A 12,091-nucleotide genomic window follows, 5' to 3' on the forward strand; every position below is an offset into this window, starting at 1 on the left:
CATATTTTGAGGCACTGGAATTAGTGGCTGTGGCTCCCTTTGCCATGCATTTACAGCCTCCACTAGGTACAATTCATTTATACATGGTCTTGGTACACTTGAAATAGCTAAAATCTGGGGACAGCTAAAATGGGGATAGTTATATTCCCATTCCTAGAATATATACCATCCCCAGATAAGTCCACAAAGTACCTTCCACACTCCAATGCATTTGTCAACCACTAGATTTTCAGTATAGGCATACAAACTGTTTTATTACACTCTGATTCATCGAAGGCTAGATGACAGCATTTGTTAGCAACAAGGTATTTTCTAATTAAGGTATGTACTTTTTTAGATATAATGCTTTTTCACACTTAATAGACTGTCATATTGTAAACTTAATTTTCATACACACTGGGAAACCAAAAATTTGTGTGACTTTCTTTAACATGTATTTGCTTTATTGTGGTGGTCTGGTAATAAACCTATAATACATATGAGGTATGCCTGTACTGTTATCCACATAAGTTGATAAAGTGTTCATTTCAAGTCTATTTTCTCAGGAAGTTGTAACAGTTAACAATAAGTAAAAAAGTTTATGAAATAAAAACTTTAAGTTTGGAAATCAAACTTGATATTTGACCAGACCTTCATATTTATTCATTTACAGAAAGTTTAAATCCATTACCTACACTATCAAAGCAGAGGGAAAAGTTCTCACTTAAAAGTTGTATACTCAAAGAAAGGTAATTTACTATATTCATGAGTTACAATATATTGTGCATGTTTAATTTTACTTCATATTTTAAGTATTATATGAATAAATTTATCGCTGTAGTAAATAATTTTTTCATTAAAATAATTACTTTTTGACTACAGTACATAATAGTTTAGCTAAATGAGTGTCTCTGTATGAAGGCACAATTAGGCATATATGGGTCCATGGTCATAAAAATAGGGTGTTTTTGGAAGTTTGGAAGTACATAGCTGAGACATTTAGAATACTACAATTTTGACACTGTTGGGGTTATGTGATTGCTTTCTGACTAACTATAAGGTAAAGTCAGGGGAAAGGCAAAAATGAAAAAAGACACAGCTGGATATGATGCTCCTGCTGGCTGCAAAAATCAATTCCTGGCACTTGAAGGGAGCAAAGGAGGAGAAGGGATTTCCATATCTTAGAGACATGCTGTGTCAACCAGAAGCTCAGGCAAACACAGGTGATATAAAAGTAAATGTTTCTGGATTTTGTAACTCTCAAGTTCTCATTTGGTATGTTTGCACCAATGGTTTACACAGCCATTGAGTCAGGCCCACAAGTTTAAAAATAATTATTTGCTCGCTGAAATAATTTCATAAAATAAACCAAGTCTTCAGCTTTTAAACCAAAAATATAATACACTGTTAAAATAATGCCACTGCTAAGTGTGCATGTTCAGTCTGTATAATTAAGCTTTTCTGCTAGTAGTTTTGCTATTTGACCCAGGATACTGGGAATATCTCACCAATCACCTTTGATGGCCCTCACTTGAAAACACACACACACACACACACACCATGAAGAGATGGATACAGAAAAGAAACAATATACAAATTAAAATTTCAGGGTATTAGCTAATAGGCTAAATCCATACCATGAAACAAAGTCTTGTAGAAACTGTGATGCAGTATATAGTTTAATGGAAAACCTTACTTTCCTGGCTTCTTAAACTTTGGCTTTATTTTCTTCATCTGCCTCCCTAACAGGAATCAAAGTAGCAGGGCAAGTGAGATCATCAGATATGTACAGCCAACTTTGGCAAATCTTAGCTATATCAAAGTGGATGGTACACAAAGGAAGTGGAAAATCAAAAAAGAATGGAGGAAGAACAACAGATTTAGCACAATGATCTCATCTTCTAAAACGTATAACCCTATCAATGCCTTGGACTCAAGCAATTTGATCAGTAGCTTCTTCTCTAAGGAAGTGCTCAGGGGTGGTGGAAGAAGGAAATAGAAACATTATTCTAAGCCTTATTTTTGCCCCTCTGCCCTCATACAGCCTGTTTCTATTCATTTCTACTCACTTTACAAGTTTTATATGTCTTAATTGATAAAATTAACTTCCTAGAATAATCAGCCCACACAGACTATCTGTATCCAGGTTTATAGATTTTAAGTATATCCTCTGAGTGTATTATTTCTAAAGAAAATGAAAAGGCACTTCAGAAAAAGGCCATTAGTGAACAGATTAAAAACCAAAAAACTTTAGCATTTTGCAATCTCATTTTGAGATACAGTTCTGGACTTTAGGAATTTCAAATTATTCCTTTGATCTGCAGACATAGCAAAGTTCAGTGAGGCAGTGTTCTTCATTAAGAAACATTTAACTCAGTAATGGTCTGGGCCAACTGGAGAATGAAGAAAAGTAATTTAAAAGAGCACGGGATCTGTTTTAAGAATAATCACTTGTTTGCCATATAAAATGAATAATTTAGATGGCTGTTAGCCACAGTTATTATAGGTGGGCAAAGGCAAATGGAAAATTGTACAATTTCATGGATGGTTAATTGCATCTTGGATGAGGAAGAGGAATTCATGCATTTGCTAAATTGAACTACAACGTTAAGACAAAACAACTATTTGGTCACTTGTGAACTCATTAGAGTTTTAGATCACATATTGATCTTTTTTCTAATTTTTAATACTTTATTATGAAAAATTATATACATACACCAAGCATCCAACTTCAACAATTAATAAATCATGGCGAATGTTGTTTCACCTAAATACCCACCCAATTTCTCCAATTACCCCACTCAGATTATTTTGATGAAGGTTTACATATTCCAACCATTTAATCTGTAATTTTTTTGTATTGACACAGGATATTGTGTTCAGTGTTTATGTCAGTTCTGAGTTCTCACTTTTTCCCTAAATGACTAGAGCAGAGGAACTGAGCCACACTTACCAACATGTGTCACCCTGCTGCTCTTCTTTTGTAAACACAGGCTGATTTATGAGATAAAGGTATTGAACATACTTCAGGCTGCCTTGGTGCTTTATAATCACTATTTCTGTGTATTACTTATAAAGGGCTCAGTGAATGCTTATAGAACGAGTTCAGAAACATCTATCATTTATGACCAATTAGGCTTATAAAATTAACATCATTATTACATATGAACAAACATTCATAATATAAAAGCTATAATAGTGCCTACCGCATAGTATCAGAATTAAATGTTGTAGTGCATTTGTAGTGCATAGAGGACTCAACAAGTCCGGGCCTGTGATGTACTATTAAATATCTGACCTTAATATTCATGTTGCTGTTTGTTATTGAAAGTGATTTTAACCACTTTAAAGTGATTTCGTGGTTTAACTCCAACCATAAAGGAATGAGGGTCTGCAAACTTCTCTGGGGCAGACTTGCCCATTTGATCATTCATGGAAAAAGAGCTCTTCAAAACCTTAAAGACAATTTAGAGCTTACTTTCTTCTGTACCAATAGTATCAAAAATAGCCTTTTATCCATTATACTTCAGTCACAGTGCTAGATCCTTCATTTTGTTTTCTTAGTGCAGGACCTCCAAATAACTCTGAATATCAACTGTGTAAATATTCTGAGAGTGATGATCAACAGCTGTTGCTTTCTTCCCCTTGAAAATTTGCCTAGAAAACCACTACTTAAGGAGACAGTATACTTTGGCTGTAGAGATCTCATCTCTATATATATGAATGTCACCTTGGGAGAAACTGGACAGAGAAATGGGAGGGTAAATATAGTTCATTATTAAGAAAAAGTGCATTAGAAGATTAAGAAAAATTATTAAGATAAAACAGAATTGAAATGTTGGTTAGGTTAGATATTTTAGTAGCATAAACCATACTCTCTCCTGCAAGATCCTAGCAGTCTAGTTGGGTAATGGGCTGTAACATACATGAGGCAATTTATATAAATGTTGTATTAATGTCCATACTTAACTTACAGACTGTTCTCCTGAGAAGACATGTAGATGACCAAAAAGCACATGAAAAGTCACTAACATCAGGGAAATGTAAATCAAAACTACAATGACCTATCAGCTCACATTGGCCAGAATGAAAGTTAAAGTGAGTCGCTCAGTCGTGTCCGACTCTTTGCTACCCCATGGATGCAAGCACTGTCCATGGAATTTTCCAGGGGAGAATACTGGAGTGGGCTGCCATTTCCTTCTCCAGGAGATCTTCCCAACCCAGGGATCGAACCCCAGTCTCCTGCACTGCGACAGACGCTTTACCGTCTGAGCCACTAGGGAAGCCCTGGCAGTCATCAAAAATGCAAATGAACTATAAGTAAGGTGAAAAGACAGCCGTCAGATTGGGAGAAAATAATAGCAAATGAAGAAACAGACAAAGGATTAATCTCAAAAATATACAAGCAACTCCTGAAGCTCAATTCCAGAAAAATAAATGACCCAATCAAAAAATGGGCCAAAGAACTAAACAGACATTTCTCCAAAGAAGACATACAGATGGCTAACAAACACATGAAAAGATGCTCAACATCACTCATCATCAGAGAAATGCAAATCAAAACCACAATGAGGTACCATTACACGCCTGTCAGGACGGCTGCTATCCAAAAGTCTACAAGCAATAAATGCTGGAGAGGGTGTGGAGAAAAGGGAACCCTCTTACACTGTTGGTGGGAATGCAAACTAGTACAGCCGCTATGGAAAACAGTGTGGCGATACCTTAAAAAACTGGAAATAGAACTGCCATATGACCCAGCAATCCCACTCCTGGGCATACACACTGAGGAAACCAGATCTGAAAGAGACACGTGCACCCCAATGTTCATCGCAGCACTGTTTAGAATAGCCAGGACATGGAAGCAACCTAGATGCCCATCAGCAGATGAATGGATAAGGAAGCTGTGGTACATATACACCATGGAATATTACTCAGCCGTTAAGAAGAATTCATTTGAATCAGTCCTAATGAGATGGATGAAACTGGAGCCCATTATACAGAGTGAAGTAAGCCAGAAAGATAAAGAACATTACAGCATACTAACACATATATGTGGAATTTAGAAAGATGGTAACGATAACCTTATATGCAAAACAGAAAAAGAGACACAGAAGTACAGAACAGACTTTTGAACTCTGTGGGAGAAGGTGAGGGTGGGATGTTTCGAAAGAACAGCATGTATATTATCTATGGTGAAACAGATCACCAGCCCAGGTGGGATGCATGAGACAAGTGCTCCGGCCTGGTGCACTGGGAAGACCCAGAGGAATTGGGTGGAGAGGGAGGTGGGAGGGGGGATTGGGATGGGGAATACGTGTAACTCTATGGCTGATTCATATCAATGTATGACAAAACCCACTGAAATGTTGTGAAGTAATTAGCCTCCAACTAATAAAAAAAATAAAAAAATAAAGAAAAATGCAAATGATACTCTAGCGAAGGAGTATGGAGAAAGGGGACCCCTCCTTCACTATTGGTGGGAATGTAAACTGGTACAACCACTATGGAGAACAGTATGGGGGGGTCCCTTAAAAAACTTAAATAGAACTACCATGTGATCCACCAATCCTATTCCTGGGCATACATCCAGAGAAACCATATCCAAAAGGATGCATGCACCTCACTCTTCACTGCGAACTATTTACAATAGCCAGGAAATACAAGCAACCTAAATGTCTATCAATAGAGGGACAGATAAAGAAGATGTGGTACATATATACAATGTACCATATAAAAAAGAATGAAATAATGCCATTTCAGCGACATGGATGGACCCAGAGATTGTCATACTGAGTGAAGTAAGCCAGACAAAGACAAATAGCATATGATATCACTTATATGTGGAATCTAAAAAAGTAATACAAATGAACTTATCCACCAAACAGAAACAGACTCACAGATACAGAGAAGAAATTTATGATTATCAAAGGGGAAAGACTTGGGATAAATCAGGAGGTTGGGATGAACACAACCTACTGTACAAAAGAAAGATGACTTATGAGGACCTACTGTATAGCACAGGTAACTCTATATAATATTCTGTGATAATCTATTTGAGAAAAAATCCAAAAAAGAAAAAATACATGTATACTGAATCACTTTGCTATACACCTGAAAGTATAACACAACACTATAAATCAACTCAACTGTACTTTAATAATTAAAAAAAAATCCTATACAAAATTTACAATACACATAAGAAATATATCAGAATATATATATGCATATATATGTAAAGTTAGTGGTCATTAACTGAAGTATTGTCAGAATTCATTCTCAGGAATTATAATTATGTAATTGTAAACTAGATCCTCATGAATTCATACTTTAAACAACTTCTAGGGCAAATTTTGATATATACAACTTAATGAATGACACTAATATGAAGACTATGGTATGAGTTGCATATGATTACAAGGAGAACACAAGATGTCTGCAAAAAGATCTTCAGGAGAGGAAGGGTGTCACTGAATGCCTTCACAGTTGTTTGACTGGCCTTTCAAAACTATGTAAGTGACTAGTACTTACATTATTGTTGTTCAGTCACTCAATCATGTCCAACTCTTTGCAACCCCGTGGACTGCAGCATGCCAGGCTTCCCTGTCCTTCACCATCTCCATGAGCTTGCTCAAGCTCATGTCCATTGAGTCTCTGATGCCAACCAACCATCCCATCCTCTTTCATCCCCTTCTCCTCCTGCCTTCAATCTTTCCCAGCATCAGGGTTTTGTCTAATGTGTCAGGTCTTCACATCAGGTGGCCAAAGCAAGGGACTTCATCATCAGTCCTTCCAATGAATATTCCAGCTTGATTTCCTTTAGGGTTGACTGGTTTTATCTCCTTGCAGTCCAAGGGACTCTCAGGAGTCTTCTACAACACCACAGTTCAAAAGCATCAGTTCTTCAGCACTCAGCCTTATTTAAGATCCAGCTCTCACATCCATACATGACCACTGGAAAAACTGTAGCTTTGACTAGACCCACCTTTGTAGGCAAAGTAATGTCTTTGCTTTTTAATATGCTGTCTATGTTTGTCAGAGTTTTTCTTTCAAGGAGCAAGCATCTTCTAATTTCATGGTTGCAATCACTATCTGCAGTGATTTTGGAGCCCAAGTAAAGAAAGTCTCTCACTGTTTCCATTATTTCCCCATCTATTTGCCATGAAGTGATGGGACCAGATGCCATGATCTTCATTTTTTGAATGTTGAATTTTAAGTCAACTTTTTCACTCTCCTCTTTCCCCTTCATCAAAAAGTTCTTTAGTTCTTCTTTGCTTTCTGCCATAAGGGTGGTGTCATCTGAATATCTGAGGTTATTGATATTCCTCCCAGCAATCTTGATTCCAGCTTGTGCTTCATCCAGCCCAACATTTCACATGATGGACTCTGCATATAAGTTAAATAAGCAGGGTGACATCATACAGCCTTGACCTACTCCTTTCCCAATTTGGAACCGGTCCATTGTTCTATGTCTGGTTCTAACTGTTGCTTCTTGACCTACATACAGATTTCGCAGGAGGCAGGTAAGGTGGTCTGGTATTCCCATCCCTTGAAGAATTTTCCACTTGGTTGTGATTCACACATTCAAAGGCTTTATCATAGTCAAAGAAGCAGAAGTAGATGTTTTTATGGAATTCTCTTGCTTTTTCTATGATCCAGTGGATGTTGGCAATTTGATCTCTGGTTCCTCTGCCTTTTCTAAATCCAACTTGAATATCTGGAAGTTCTCGGTTCAGGTACTGTTGAAGCCTAGCTTGGAGAATTTTGAGCATTACTTTGCTAGTGTGTGACATGAATGCAATTGTGCGGTAGTTTGAACATTCTTTGGCATTGCCCTTCTTCGGGATTGGAATGAAAACTTACCTTTTCCAGGATCTACATAACAAGCACTAAATACATATTTGATTAATATTTTATTGATTTTTTATTTATGGAGCAATGAAAGAGAAGTCAGATTTTGCTTAGTCTATAAAATAGAATACAAGTGAGAAAATTGACCAAATGTCATAATTCACTGCAAATTAAAGAAAAAGTTCATTAAGCAGTTGAGAGAGTAAAAAATCTAAGGCTTGGGTTTACTGCATGAAATGTTCCAAGTTTAGGTGAAATCTACACTTTGGAGACTCAAGGTAAGGCCAGAATAGATACATAAATGTTTTCCATGGATGCATATGTATTAAGAGATCTTTCTGGAAACACTGTTAAAAATTAATCTAAAAAGTTATGCCTGCTAACCAGATCAGAATGAAATCTTCACTGTATATTAGAAGCTCAAGCAATGTCACAAACTATTATGAAAGTAGCATTAATCATTTTAGAAGGCCAACACATATGTCAGAGTCAAAAAATAAAGTTTTTACCAACCACATAAAAACTGGCATCTTGTTAACAGATATTCTTCCAATATATTTGGTCACTATATACTTGGTTTTTCCTTTTTAGTCAAGTAGTTGCAATAACTATCAATATATCACTTGCCACATAATATAAGAATATATTAAACTTCATTGTATAACATTTTCATCTAATCTTCAATGCACTTAAAATTTTTAAATTATAGCGAACTTGACTAGTTTACATCTTTCAACAAGTCTGTACTGCTTACAGTACTAAGTTTTGGTTTGCCCTAAGTGCTCGATTTTACAACGAAATGAAAAGATCATAGAAAAATCAGCCCTATAACTGTGGGAAATATGCCAACTACTGTAGGTGTAGTTTCTGCCTAATACTCTAATCTAAGGGACAACATTTATCTTCAGGTCTGAGGCCTCTTTCCAATATGGAGATAGAAGCAAGAACCAATTAAATATTAGGCAAATATTTGATCATATTCTGAACCATGTAAGAAGCTGAACTGATTTCATTCCACACTCTTGTTAAGTTGCCTGCATACCTAAGTGAACTGGGCATAGTAGAGTTCAGTTCAGTTCAGTTCAGTCACTCAGTCGTGTCCAAATATTTGTGACTCCATGAACCGCAGCACGCCAGGCCTCCCTGTCCATCACCAACTCCCGGAGTTTACCCAAACTATGTCCATCGAGTTGGTGATGCCATCCAACCATCTCATCCTCTGGTGTCCCCTTCTCCTCCCACCTTCAATCTTTCCCAGCATCAGGGCCTTTTCATAAGAGTCAGATCTTCACATCAGGTGGCCAAAGCATTGGAGCTTCAGCTTCAGCATCAGTCCTTCCAATGAATATTCAGGAATGTTTTCCTTTAGGAGTGACTGGTTGGATCTCCTTGTAGTCCAAGGGACTCTCAAGAGTGTTCTCCAACACCACAGTTCAAAAGCACCAATTCTTCGGTGCTCAGCTTTCTTTATAAGTCCAACTCTTACATCCATACATGGCTACTGGAAAAACTATACCTTTGACTAGACGGACCTTTGTTGACAAAGTAATGTCTCTGCTTTTTAATATGTTGTCTGGGTTAGTCATAGCTTTTCTTCCAAGGAGTAAGCATCTTTCAATTTCATGGCTTCAGTCAACATCTGCAGTGATTTTGGAGTATCATTTAGTATCATGTCATCTGCAAACAGTGAAAACTTTACTTCTTTTCCAAGCTGGATTTCTTTTATTTCTTTTTCTTCTCTGATTGCTGTAGCTAGGACTTCCAGAGCTGTGTTGAATAATAGTGGTGAAAATGGACATCCTTGTCTTGTTCCTGATCTTGGGGGCAATGCTTTCAGTTTTTCACCATTAAGAATAATGCTTGCTGTAGGCTTATCATATATGGCCTTTACTATGTTGAGGTAGGTTCCTTTTATACCAATTTTTTGAAGAGTTTTAATCACAAATGGGTGCTGAATTTTGTCAAAGGCTTTTTCTGTATCTATTGAGATTATCATATAGTTTTTATCTTTCAGTTTGTTAATATGGTGTATCACATTGATTGATTTGCATATATTGAAGAATCCTTGCATTCCTGGAATAAACCCAACTTGATCATGGTATATGAGCTTTTTGATGTGTTGCTGAATTCTGTTTGCTAAAATTTTGTTGAGGATTTTTGCATCAATGTTCATCAGTGATATTGGCCTGTAGTTTTCTTTTTTTGTGTGCCGTCACTAAGAATCTGTCTGTTTCTTCTGGGTTATCCATTTTACTGAGATATAGTTGTTCATAACAGTCTCTTATAATCCTTTGTATTTCTGCATTGTCTGTTGTAATCTCTCCTTTTTCATTTCTAATTTTATTGATTTGATTCTTCCCTCTTTTTCTTTTTTTGCAAAGCTTCGAGCTGTTTTTCTTTCTTTTTTTTTTTTCTTTTTTTATTTATTTATTTTTTTTTTATTAGTTGGAGGCTAATTACTTCACAACATTTCAGTGGGTTTTGTCATACATTGATATGAATCAGCCATAGAGTTACACGTATTCCCCATCCCGATCTTGATAAGTCTGGCTAAAGGTTTGTCAATTTTGTTTATCTTCTCAGAGAACCAACTTTTAGTTGTATTAATCTTTACTATTTTTTTTTTTTACTCCTTTTTCATTTATTTCTGCTTGGATCTTTAAGATTTCTTTCCTTCTACTAGTTTTGGATTTTTGTTGTTGTTCTTCTTCTTTTTCCAGTTGTTTTAGGTGTTAAGTTAGGTTGTCTATTTGATGTTTTTCTTGTTTCCAATCCTCATATCAGACAAAATAGACCTTAAAATGAAGAAAACTGCAAGAGATAGGGGAGGACACTGCATAACAATCAAGGGATCAATCTAAGAGGAAGACATAACAATTGTAACCATGCACCCAACATAGGAGCACCTCAATACATAAGACAAACACTAACAGACATAAAAGGAGAAACTGACAGTAACACAATAATAGTGTGAGACTTTAACACCCCACTCACACCAATGGACAGATCATCAAAACAGAAAATTAATAAGGAAACACTAGTCTTAAATGATACATTAAATGAGATGGATCTCATTGATATCTTCAGGACATTCCATCCAAATGCAGAAGAATACACCTTCTCTAGTGCACATGAAACATTCTCCAGGACAGACCACATCTTGGGTCACAAATCAAACCTCAGTAAATTCAAGAAAATTGAAATCATATCAAGCATCTTCTCTGACCACAATGCTATGAGACTAGATATCAATTACAAGAAAAAAGGCTGTGAGAAACACAAACACATAGAGATTAAACAATGCATTTCTAAATAACCAACAGGTTACTGAAGAAATCAAAAGGGAAATCAAAAAAATTCTAGAAACAAATGACAATGAAAACACAACTCAAAACCTATGAGATGCAGCAAAAGCAGTTCTAAGAGGGAAGATCTGAGGCATAAACATTTTTTAACAAGATATCAGAGAAGTCAATTTACTGATGATTTATGGATTCTCATATCACATCTTTAAATTAAAGAGACATTTACTAAACACCTGGTAGGGCTGAAGTTCTGTACTGAGTACTTTAGAACTGTCCCTGAAGATTACATTACAGTGAGAAAAAATATGTAAAGCGTAGAAGAGGGAATCCGAGCCTACTCTGGAAAATTTCAGGATATTTTTTATATTACCTTTCCTCATCAATAAAACTATCTATCTCAAGTTTAAGTATATAATTACTTGTATAAGTTCATTATTTTTAAATTACAAGGTTCATGAGGATGGTGAATAGCCATTTTTTAACATCTTTAGCTCCTGAGTCAACCATACTATTTAGCATATAGTTTAGCAGACACTCTGTTAAATAAATGGCAAGCAGTGTAAGTTGTCTAAGTTGTGATCAAAAGATAAGCTCAATTAGCTGGTCAAAAGTTTGCTGGGAAGGGTGAGGTTGAAGTGAAAGCAAGACGGGGTAGGGTATTTGTGATACAGCGGTGTTACATTGGGTGGAGCGCACAGGCCAAGGTATGAAGCCTGAGAGGTGAGAGATGCCACATGTGATATAGTTCCAAACAGGATATTTCTGGAGATGGAAGCTTAAGTCAAACAGATTTTATCCAAAACATTGACTGGCTATGTTTCCCTTGATAAGGAGCCAAATCCATGCCTGAAGGACAAAGATGGCATAAACTTGCACTGATACTATCACTACCTTCTTAAATAAACTGAACAGGCTTAATTATTTTGTCACCCTTCAAGGCAAACTCTCAAACGGAACCA

The sequence above is a fragment of the Cervus elaphus genome, chromosome 9, assembly GCF_910594005.1.
Source record: "Cervus elaphus chromosome 9, mCerEla1.1, whole genome shotgun sequence".
Classification (NCBI taxonomy): Eukaryota; Metazoa; Chordata; class Mammalia; order Artiodactyla; family Cervidae; genus Cervus; species Cervus elaphus.